A 12287-nucleotide genomic window follows, 5' to 3' on the forward strand; every position below is an offset into this window, starting at 1 on the left:
AAGTACAAATCTATGAATCTAAGGGGTTTGTACAAGAATCAAACATAGAGAGGATTTGATTACAGCATTTTATTCATTCATTTTTAAAAAATGGAATTTCACATTTATTTGTGTATATACGTGTGTGTGTGTGATACTAGGTGCATTAAGGGTACAAAAAGTATACTGAATGCTCCTTGATCTCAAACAGCACACAAGTAACATATAGTCATATTAGAGAGTTTCACTATCATAGAATAGGAAGATATCTCAGAGACAATCTAGTTAAACTACTGCCTTCCAAAGAATACCTTCTACAACATCTCAAATGAGAAGGAATTCTCTACATTCCAAAGCATCCTATTCCACTATAGAATAACTATAAAAAATGGAAAAGTTCACAGCCATTCCCAAACCCCCACCTTACATGATAAACCTGCCCCTTTGGAACTTTCCCTATTACTCTCACTTCTTCCCTCTGGAACCAAATAGATCAAACCAATTAATCTACTATGAAAGTAAAAGCACTTCAAGTACTTGAAGATATTGATCATGACTTCCCTAAATCTTTTCTTCATAACAAATACTTTAGTTCATTCAACTGATTTTCGTAGAAATAAATTAAAGCCCTTGATCATTCTGATTGCCTTTCTCAATACACTTCTTAAACTGTGAAAAGTTAAATAGCTATAAATAGCTATACTGTATAGAAAAAAAGACATTAAAAAACCTTAAAGAGCATTGGACTTGGGTCAGATCCTGAATGAATTTCTTACCTATACATGGGACCATGGGCAAATCCCTTACATTTTTTGGTTCCAGTTTTCTTATCAATAAAATAGGGGGATGTAGTCGAAGACCTTTGAAGTATTGCTTTGTTTTGGTTTTTTGTTCCAAATCCATGATGACACTTGTATAAAATGCATTCCTTATAACAAATGTGGGGAAAAAAAACAAATGTGAGAGGTGAGTAATAAAAGTATTGCTTTCATTTTAAAGTGGAAGAAACCATTTTGTAAGTCTCATGATTAACAAGATGAAAACTATACAGTTTCTCCAATGCTCATTTAACTATCAAATTATCCAAAATAAGATTTGTGCAAAGCGGAAAAGTAATTACAGCTATCTCTGTGGGCCAAGACTCCAAGAATCACCAATGAAAAAAGATAAACAGATAACCTCCAGAAAAAAAAGAAAACAATTTTATCCTGAAATCTCCAAGGCACATGGTAGTTAAATTTGACAATTTCAATTACAAAAAAAAAAAAAACAAATAAACAAACAAAAAACCCTACAATCAACCTGGAGTAAAAACCTTCAAATATAAAAGAAATATAATTGAATAACAGACTATTTTGAACTCACAAGAAACCAGAGAAGCAACTGAAAATACAACCCAAGGGAATATACTCTGAAAACTTGAGCCTAATAATCAATAGATGAAGATGAACATTGAATAAGAGAGGCTTTTGAAGCATTCCTTTAAAAGAGATGAATAGATCGTTCTATTTCCAAACACTCCAGATAAGAGAAACACAAGAAAGGTGAAAAAACAAAGCTTATTTTAAATAAAGGTAAACAAAGAATCCAAAAGTAATGAAATAAATTAGTCTAAAGAAGGATTAAAAATACTAAAACAAGAAATGTACTTATGAGACTAAACAACAACAACAACAAAATAACATCATAAGCATCGTTAAGAAATTTCTTTCTAAGAGTAGAAAAAAGACAAATATGAAAATGGAACTTGAATATATGAATTAATGGTGGAGGAAGAGTCTTAAATAACAGAGTCTACCTCTCACAACACTGTGAGAACAGATGAATCAGTTAAATACAGTTAAAATACAGAATGAGAAGGTGCATAAAAGAGGACAGGGGAGGAGGAAGAAGAGGGACTGTTTGATAGACCCTAATCAAATCACTGGTAAACAGTGAAGGGAAAATGAATCCTTCAGTCTCTAAAAAAGAAGAGAGACTACAGAGAATGGTTGTTAGAAAAGAATATGACTGAAACAAAATGAAGAAATAGAGAAATATGCATTTGTATTATTAGGGGATCCTAATGAAAAGAACTCACATGAGATTAGAAAGATATTCTATAGATAGAAATGGAAACCTTACATTGAATATTATTTGCGGGGATGTGGTGATCACAGATTCTATCACCTCTTAGTATTATGTTTTTATGGACTATCATACCCCAGGAGAGAGGGGATCAGAGTTGGGGACAACTAACATGGACCTGAAAAGGAGATTTCATGGCAAATGGGAAATAATATTATCATGGGGAGAACAGGAGGGAAATGGACTACACAATCAGGAATACTAAGCCAAACATTCTTTAAATCACACTGCCTCTCTAAGGCTATAAACAAATATCATATGTCATGATTGCAATACCTGCTTTTTTGTACTTACTTGATGTATAGTAAAAATGTTTCCATACCTTCAGTTTTATTTTGGGTAATCTTTTTTTTTAAATATGTTTCCTATAAGCAACAGAATGTGGGGTTTGGTTTTCTTATCCAATGTCACTCTTTTTTTTTTTTCATTTTATTGGATTCTTTAAACCATTCACATTTAAAGTTACGAGTTAGGATTCTATTTTCCTCCATTTGTTTCAAATATTTTTTCAAGGTATAATTATCCTCTCTTCTGCTGTGAACAGTTTCCTTCAGTTACTTTAGCTTAATCTTTTTTTAAGGTAACCCTTCTTTGATTAGATAATAATGAGTGGGGGCAGCTAGGTGGAGCTAAAGCACCGGCCCTGGATTCAGGAGGATCTTAGTTCAAATCCAGCCTCAGACACTTGACACTTACTAGCTGTGTGACCCTGGGCAAGTCATTAACTCTCATTGACCTGCCCCCCCCCAAATAAATAAAAAGATAATAATGAGTGGTCTGGGAAGACTAAATGGAGTAGGTGAATAACAAATCATAGAAATATCAATGACAATTATGACAGAATCATAGAATTTGAACCTAGGGAAAACTTAGTGCTCAATTGGTCTCATTTCATAAATTAACTGAGTTCCTGAGAAGTCAGGCCCCTTACTCAAGTTTACATATAATATAAGTACCAATGCTCAGGTCAAATACAAGTCTTCCAACACTAAATTCCACATTCTTTTTGCAATACAATGATGTGTCTGTAATACACTAATTAGATAGGTAAAAAAAACAGGGCAAAAATTCTGAGTAAAAGTTTAGCATGGTACCTGCTACATAGTAGGTGCTTTAAAATGTCTGATTGATGTTGACAGGGCAAAAAAGAAAAGGTCAATGTGACTGGGATAAGAATTTAGTTTAATTTGCTTTTAAAGAAGTAATTTTGAGCTCTTTACCCACTGATCAAGAACCTTTGTTTCCTTCCCAAAACAAAGATTGTAGTTATTAATATTGGCACAAATTGGTCCTCCTAAGAAGGATTTATAGAAAGCCAGACAAGAAGTTCACGTGATGAGAAAGCAGATGGGAGCTGTAATTCATAGTTGTGGAGGTTATATCTTTATAAATGAAATCAATTTCAAAATACCAAAATAAAAAGGAACTTCAGTTTCAGAATTATGTTGGTAAGTCAGTCAACAAGTATCTATTAAGCGTCATGCCAGGTGCTGTGATAAGTCCTGGTATGGTAAGCCATTTTGTATGGAAATTATCTGAGACAAAATAAATAATTAAATTTATTGTTGTGCAATAAAACATACAACTTTCTACTACTTAAAAATAACTTTTAAAGTGTAACATGTCTTCTTTTTCTAGTAGTTACTTGTTTTCTGTAGTTTGGCATTGAACCCTCAAGACTTTGCCATTTGTAAAAAGTCTTCATCAGGAAACCATAATTTTATCCCATTGGATTTAGCATATTTTAATGAATAATACATTTTTTTCCTAAATCATTTCTGAACATTCATTATTATTTATAGATTTTTCTTTTCCTTTTCTTTTTCTCTTTTTTTTGGGTGGTGAAAGATTGGGGTTAAGTGACTTATCCAGGGTCACACAGTTAGTTAGTTAGGGCCAGTGCTCTATTCAATGTGCCACCTAGCTGCCTCACTGCCCATAAGATTTTCAATGAGATTTAAATTAGATGAGTTTTTAGGCTATTAAAGCATTGTTATCTCCATTTCATATGTAAATTTATTTACCTTTTATTATGTGGGGCATGGTGCAAAGTTGTGTTGCAATATTCCATTTCCACTTGGAAATTTCTGCAATTCCAGATGGATTCTGCTTCTCAATATAGAGATGGGGAATCTTTGAACCTGTGATTGCACATGATGTAGGGGAATGTCCTGTGAGGAATTCCTCTTCCATTGTAAATCAGCCAATTTTCTCTAAAATATTCTTAGAGAATTGCCTAGAGCACTGAGAAGCGCACCTTGCCAAGTGCTATGCAGCCCAGTATATGTTATATCCATGTGTGCATGTACGCTTATGTGTCTATGTATTCTAGACATGCATATACATATGTTTATGCTTGGGTGTGTGCTGTACCATATAAACATGCATAGACATGTATGAATATGTACACAGTTATAATCCATATGTATTCTCTATGGATATATAGGTATGTATATTATAATGAGGGCTAAGTGACTTGCCTAGGATCATACATCTAGTAAGTGTCAAGTGTCTGAGGTCAGATTTGAATTCAAGTCCTCCTAAATCTAGGGCCAGTCCTTTAGCCACTGTACCACCTAGCTGCCCCAAGAACCTCTCCTTTCTTTTATTGAGCTTCACAGATCTTTCATTTTTTACAAATTGAAGGTTTGTGACAACCCTGTGATGAGCAAGTCTATTGGCACCAACATTGGAATATTTAATTAATATGCTTACATGTATACATATACACATGTGCATGCATCTATGTATTGTAAACATAGATGCATGGGCTCACATAGATATTTATATATATTGTGTGTACATATAAATATATACATGCATGTGAACATTGTATATAATATATATATACTACATATATTAATATGTATATGTATAAGGTATCCCCAACTCTGAATCAGCCTAGTGTTAGCAGAAGAATACGTACACATGATCATTACTATCACAAAATGAAATGATATAAAAACTATTGTTTGTCCCAAGTAATTTGAATGTCATTGTATTTATGCATATATTTTATGTGAAATGGTGTTAGATATCAGATGATATTGATAGCTTACATTAAGTACTTAATCTGGTAGTGAAGAGAACAAATTTATGGTATAGTGAAAAGAACACTGGTTTATCGACAAGGGGACCTGGGTTGAAAAATAAGTCTCACTCCTTGCTATATATGTGACCCTGGCCATGGCATTTATTCCTTTCTTGCTCTGTTTCCTCTTCTGTTATATGTGGGCTTTTATGATCCTATGTAGCTTATATTGTGTTGCATAGTAGTTAGTTTGAAGAGTCACAAAGGATATAAATTAAAGTCAAAGAGAAAAATGATAATTATTTGTTATTAAAGAAATCTCTTTGTATGCAGATAGGGGGTATTTTTAATCATGCTGCTGACCTTTTCCTTCATATGGGGAGGTAGTATTGTTGTTGTTCAGTCATTGCCAATTCTTCCTGATCCCGTTTGGGGTTTTCTTAAAGAGGTTTTCCATTTTCCATTTTCTTCTCTTTTTTTACAGATGAGGAAACTGAGGCAAAAAGGTTTCAGTGACTTGCCCAGGGTCACACAGCTAGTAAGTGTCTGAGGACACATTTGAGCACAGAACTTCCTGATTCCAGGCTGAGCACTCTATCCACTGCACTACATAGCTGTCCTATGGGGTACATTACCCACAAAATCTAGAGAGTTGAACATTTAGATAAAGGAAAAATAAAGTGTGAACAAGAGCAAGTACACTAGCATTTTCAGCTAGAGAATAACAAGGAGAATTAGGAAGAGGAGGAAATCCCCCCATGAGAAATGCAATGATCAAAGAAAATAAAATTGTCACTGGACTTATTTCCTTTAATTGGCCTCCATCTATATTTTTTCTCCATAGTCTCAGCTGTTCTTAGGCATCATATGGAAAGTACTAGATGGCACACAGAAGAGAGAAAGGAGGTGAAATAAGAAGATGGGAGAACTTTAGAAAATAGCCCAGAGGAGCTAGATAGGATAAAGTGCTGGATTCTGGAAGGCAAGGGTGTGAATCCTGCTTTAGACAATTATCAGCTCTGTAACCCGGGACAAATCACTTCATTTCTCTGTGCCTCAGTTTACTAATGTGTAAAATGGGGATAATAACAGCATTTACCTTACAGATTATTTGTGATGAGATAATATTTTTAAAATGCTTTAAAACTTTAAAGCCAGTAAAAGTAATAGCTATTCTTTCCTCAGCTGCTTTGACTGGAAATGCTTCTCCTTATCTTATGTGGACACAAGTAAGCACCGAGCTGATTGAGAGGTACATGACCAAATAACTTATCTATATAAACACCAACAGCCTCTGGATAGACATAAATTCCTTCTATCATCTTTGGATTTCTGTTTCTGCAACTTTTCTCTGGAATATTTTCCCTGTTGTTGGTTCTCCCATCCCATCTTCTCCTACCCACCATCTTTTTTTGAAGGCTCCTGAGAATCACAGACTGAGTAGTCTTATTTTCTCTCTCACTTTCTCTCCCCCCTCCTCCTCCTCCTCCTCCTCCTCCACCTCCTTTTCTGTAAGGTATTCCTACTCTACTCCTGAACAAGTTTAGACATGTCACAACAGAACCTTTGTAGAAGGAAAATCATCTCCAGCTTCCTTCAGATAGACATTTTCCTTTGATTGAAAGGAAGAAGAACTGACACTTTCTAGGCATAGAGGTCATCTGGAAGATTGGCATTTTTCATTCCATTTTATTTTTTTTCAATTAACAAATAAATTGTTTCTCTCCCTCCTACCTCCCCCTTCCAATTTAAAAGAAAGGAGAACAAAAAAGAAAAAAACAATCTCCCCCTAACAAATATGCATAGTCAGGCAAAACAAATCCTCACATTGCCCAGTGTCCAAATGCACAGCACACTCTTTTTGAGATAGAGTAATGAGTAGGAATTAACCTTGTTTGCTCAGTTGCCTTCTTTTCAGAAAAAAACTTAGTGTCTTGCCTGTAGTGAACCCTTTTAATAAATGTTTGAATTACATTGAATTGGATCATATGTATATGATTTCTTCAGTCTATTCTGCCTAGGAATACTTCCAAAGTCAAAAGATCCCTAGTCATGAATATCTAATTCTGCTGAAGAATAACAACAGATTGAATAATAATTCTATTGGAGACTTCAGGTGTGATATTATTAAAATGATGGCAATATTTGGGTAGAATCCAGGTAATTGTGATTCTGGAAAAGGGCCTAGGGAGGGAGGGATATTCATTCAGTGAGCTAACAAGTATTGCCTGTATGGCCGAAGTGCATCTTAAAATACTATGACTGGGATATGACAGGCACGCCCCATATATTGAAGTTGTAGATGGTTTTTGTTTTGTTTTATTCAAAAATAGGTCTACATTCTATTGGCATATATACATACATACACACATGTATGTATGTATATATATCAGCCAAATTAGTTCAACTTATTTTTATTTCTTCTATTATATTGAATATATTAAGATGTACTATCTCAATAACAATAAGACAGCTAGGTATCTCAGTTGATAAGAGTATTGGACTTGGAATCAGGAAGAATTGAATTCATATCCTGCCTTAGACACTCACTAGCTAGCTGTGTGATCCTGAGGAAGTCACTAAGCCATTCTTTGTTCAATTTCCTTATTTATAAAATTGGGATAATAATAGCACCTACCCCCAAGGGTTATTGTATGGAACAAATAAGATAACACTGGAACAATGTTAGCTTTCTCACACACTCCTGAGATGCTACCTACCACATGGAGGGGGAAAAGAATGATCTCAAATTTGTCCTTGGCCAGGTCTCCTTGCTGCCCCACCTCTAACTCTGGCCAGAGAAGGACCTGTGAACTTTGAAGTGTCTAAGGGATGTTAAATTCCCCATCTTTCTATCAATGTTCTAGCAGAATCCTCAGATCAGTTTGTGACAGTGTCTATATTAGGAGCAAAAAGCAGACAGGGTTCAAATTCATCACACCTGAGGAAAACTAAAGCACTCCAAGGATGGAAGGAAAGAAATTCCAATCACTAGAAGCTATTACCATGTCCCTTTCATTGGAAAAGAAAGATCAACAGACCTTAGCCAACAGGAACTGAAATCTAGTAGATTTTTCCTCCTACTTGGACATGATTAAAAATCTGGTGTAGACAATAAACTGTGGTTGGCTAAATACTGTAAAATACTGCCCTATGTTTGAAGTAAATAAGTACCTATCCCAGAGATGGAAGTTTATGGGATTGGCGATACCCTGGTAAGACAGTGGTTGAAGCAGCATGGTGACAGGGAAACTTCTTTATAGGAGAGGATGATACCAACAGAAGTATTCATTTATTCATGCCTCGATGGTTTACTAACAGATGTGTACTATGAGTTCTTTGAAAATTGACTACAAAATTTCAGAATCTCAGAGGTTCTCTAGTCCAACCTCTATCTGGGCAATCTTACTATTTTCAACAAACCCAATGAATAGTCTTCAAGTCTTTGCTTAAAATTATCTAGGGAGAGTGAGCTTACAACCTTCTGAGGCACCCTTTCCACCTTTCTACAGCTCTAATGATTAGAAAGCCTTTCCTTGAATTAATCCTAAATTGTCTCTCTTGTAACTTCTGCTCAATAGGTCTCTTTTTACACTGTACATTCAAGTGAGACAAAGTCTAACCCTCTTCTACAGTGAAGTTCTTCATATTTCTTGTATATAATAGACACTTAATCAATGCTCATTAATTGACTAATACTAGAAGACAATGCTGATGACCCTCCTAAGTCTTTTCTTCCCTACATTAAGCATCCCCAATTCTTTCAACTGATTCCATATCTGTAGGATAATTATCTACAGTTAGTGGAGATCTTAAAGGTCTCCTACAGTCCAATACATTCATTTTACAGACATGAAAACAGAGGGATAGGAAGACTAAGTGATTTGTCCAAGGTCAGAAATGAAGAAAGTAGTGGAGGCTCAATTTGAACTCACATACTAGGTCCCGAAGTTCAGCACTCTTGAAGTTATTTATCATCTGATCACCATTTTCTGATCATCTTTTTTATTTTCTAACTTATCAAAGCCCTACCTAAAAATGTGGCACCCAGCACTAAATACAATACTTCAGATGTGGGTTTACCATTTCATATCCCTGGTCACTATCACTTCCTAGTCTTGGACACAAAATGAAGGATTTTCTGGATGTGTTTCCCCACTCCTGCCCTGCAGCCTTCTCACTATAGAAAATCCCTCTACACACAAGGTTTTCTCACCCTGAAAGGTATCTCTAACCTTTCTTCTGATTTGTCAGTACCTCCCCCAAACTCCATTTTAAATAAGGGCTCTGGCTAACAATGTTCATTCCTTTATTCCACTCTGGCTTTCACTTTTTCTTCTCTGGACCCCTTTCTATACAATGCCTCCTGGGAAGAAAATTCCCTACCCTCCACTTCCTTAATGTTCATTTTCTTTTAATGTATGCTTTCAAAAATTAGAAAATAAGATTTTTAAGGACAGCTACTATCTTAGGACATATTTGTATTCTCAGTGCATATCACAGTATCTGGAGCACTACAGATACTTAATAAATACTTGTTGACATAATGAGATGGTGTTCTGCAAATCTTAAAATGGCATGGTCAAACTTGGGCTTTAATAAAATCACTAATAGTTGTGTGTTAGGTAGAATGAAGTTTGGAGAGACTTGAATCTTTGGAAACAACAAGGAGGCTATTACAATAGATCATGAAAGAAGAGATGAAGTACTAACCTAGTTATGGCCACAATGAATAGTGGGATACAGTCAAATACTACATATGTGGAGGTGGAAATGACAAAATCTGACAATGGATTGGACATGGGAGTGAAAAGTGTAACGATTGGAATGATGTCACCTGCTGGAGACTTACTGTAGAAGAGTTCCACCCATGAAGCAAAGGTCTTTGAGGGCAAGACCAGGAGTCTTCTTTGGCGTCAGGAAGTGACGCAGGCTAGTGGGAGGAGGAAGGAAGAGACTGGCGCTCGGTCTCACTCTCTTTCCTTTGGACTCTGGTGGAGAGCGGAGCTAGAAATGTGCTCTCCCTTTAATAGATAGGAATCTAGGCCTTTCTCTCTCTCTTTACCAAATTCTTGTTTTCCTTAATAAACGCTTAAAAGTCTAACTCTTGCTAAAGCTTATAATTTATTGGCGACCACTCATTAGATATTTTAGACAGACTAGCTAGAATTTTAGCCCTTAACAGAAGTCAAGTAGAGTAAAAATGTTGCAGACCTGAGAGAAGGGTGGTATTGTCCTTGGTAGGAAAATTTGGAGGAGGGGTAGGTTTAGAAGAAAAAATGATGAGTTAAGTTTTGTATATAATGACTTTCAGATTCACAGAAAAAAAATGTTTTAAATGTCCAATAGGAAGCTGGGGATGTATGACAGAAGATCAGCAAAGAGACATGAGTCATTTGCATAGAGTTCATAACCATCATTGTGTCATCAAATGATAGATTATAGAAAAAGAAAAGAGACTAGGATAGAGCCTTGAGGTTTACTTACCATTAGGAGAGTAATATCAATGATGAAGCATAAAAATAAAAATCAAGAAGGAACAGATAAGTAGGAAAAAAAACCAAAGAAAGCAACATTTTTAAAAGCAGAAAGGAAAGAATACTCAGTGCTATAGATATTCAAATGCTACAGAGAAGTTAAGAAGGATGATAAGTAAGATGAGACCATTAGTTCTGGTAATTAAGAAACCACTGGTGGTTTTCAGAGAGAAAGTAGTTTCAGTTGAGTATGAAGCAAGAGAAGTCAGACTGGAAAATAGAGAATAGGGAGAGAAGTGAGGGAGTTGGGACAAGTTTTTTTTTTTTCTAAAAAGTTAGCTGTAAATTGGTGTAGAGATGTAGGATAATAGATTGAAAGAAATGAAAGGGTATTCTGAACATTTTGTAAAGTGTACAATATTTGCATGGTTCTGTTGGCATCAGGGAAAGAATCTATAAATAGAAGTAGATTAAAGTACTAGAGATGGAGTGGTAGCAGTGTTCATGATTGTAGGGTAAATCTCTGCTAGACCATATTGGGAGAAAGTGGATGAAGAGAGGAGGCAAGATTTGGGGGTTAAAGTGAAGGGGAAATGAGTGAGCAACCAGTGAATGGTCTCTATTTTTAGAGTAAAGCATGAAGTTCTTAGCTGAAAGAGCTGGGGAGAAGGAATTATGTGGAAAGCTTGAGGGGAAAAAAAGGGTTTTTTTAAACTATTTCTATAAGGAGTGAGAAAGAGTAAAAATTTTGGAAGAGCAAAAGGATTGCTCCTTTAAAAACCCAGCTAAGATTACATAACATATCTTCTACAGGGACCAGTCATTTTAAATTGTATAATTTCCTCAAATTGCATTCTACAACTCATGAGTATGAGCAGAAAAAGCAGATGGTAAAATGAATCAAAGTGAGGGATTTGACAAAGTAGAGATGTCAATAGAATGAGGAAGCAATGAATTTCAGAGTGGATTCAAGTGTATAGGCAAACTGGTTAGCTCTGGATTTGAGATTGGGAAGGGGGAAAAGTGAAATTAGAAAAAAAAGTGATAGCGTTAGGGAGAAAAGTGAAGTTAGAATAGGAGTAATAATGTGGATGGATTAAGGGATATTGGGAATGGATGTGACAGTAAAAAAATACATTTTGGAGAGATAAGTTTAAAGGAGAAGTTGAATGACCAGAAGTTGTAATCTGTTGGAGTTTTTGATTATGAAAATTCTTGTGGATGATGGGAAGAGTGTGACCATCTCTTTTTTTATCTGAGGTGGAATAGATAAAAAGGTCATGAGAGTTAAAGAGATTAAGGAATATGAAGGTTAAGATAATTGAGGATATAATAAGTATGTTGATATCCTACAATAAAAGTATAAGGGGAAGAGGAAGATGATGCATCAAGTACTGAAATACTTGAAGATTGAGGGGAAATGAAAGGAACTGGTAGATAATTACCACAAGTTTGAAATGAGTAATAAATTTATATAGAAGAATCTTAAAGGAATACAAGGTGCTGAGGGATTGGGGTAAAGGGAGAAGCTAGTAATGACAGAGAAGATCAAAAGTATTCCATCTCTGCCCCCCCCCCCACCTTAGGATCAGGGGGAGAGGGCGGTAAAGAAGAAAAAGTACAGAAGGAACTACAGATGGTTGCCAGAAAGAAAGTGTCATCTGGGGAAAACA

Source organism: Dromiciops gliroides, chromosome 3 (genome assembly GCF_019393635.1).
Source record: "Dromiciops gliroides isolate mDroGli1 chromosome 3, mDroGli1.pri, whole genome shotgun sequence".
In the NCBI taxonomy this organism is placed as follows: Eukaryota; Metazoa; Chordata; class Mammalia; order Microbiotheria; family Microbiotheriidae; genus Dromiciops; species Dromiciops gliroides.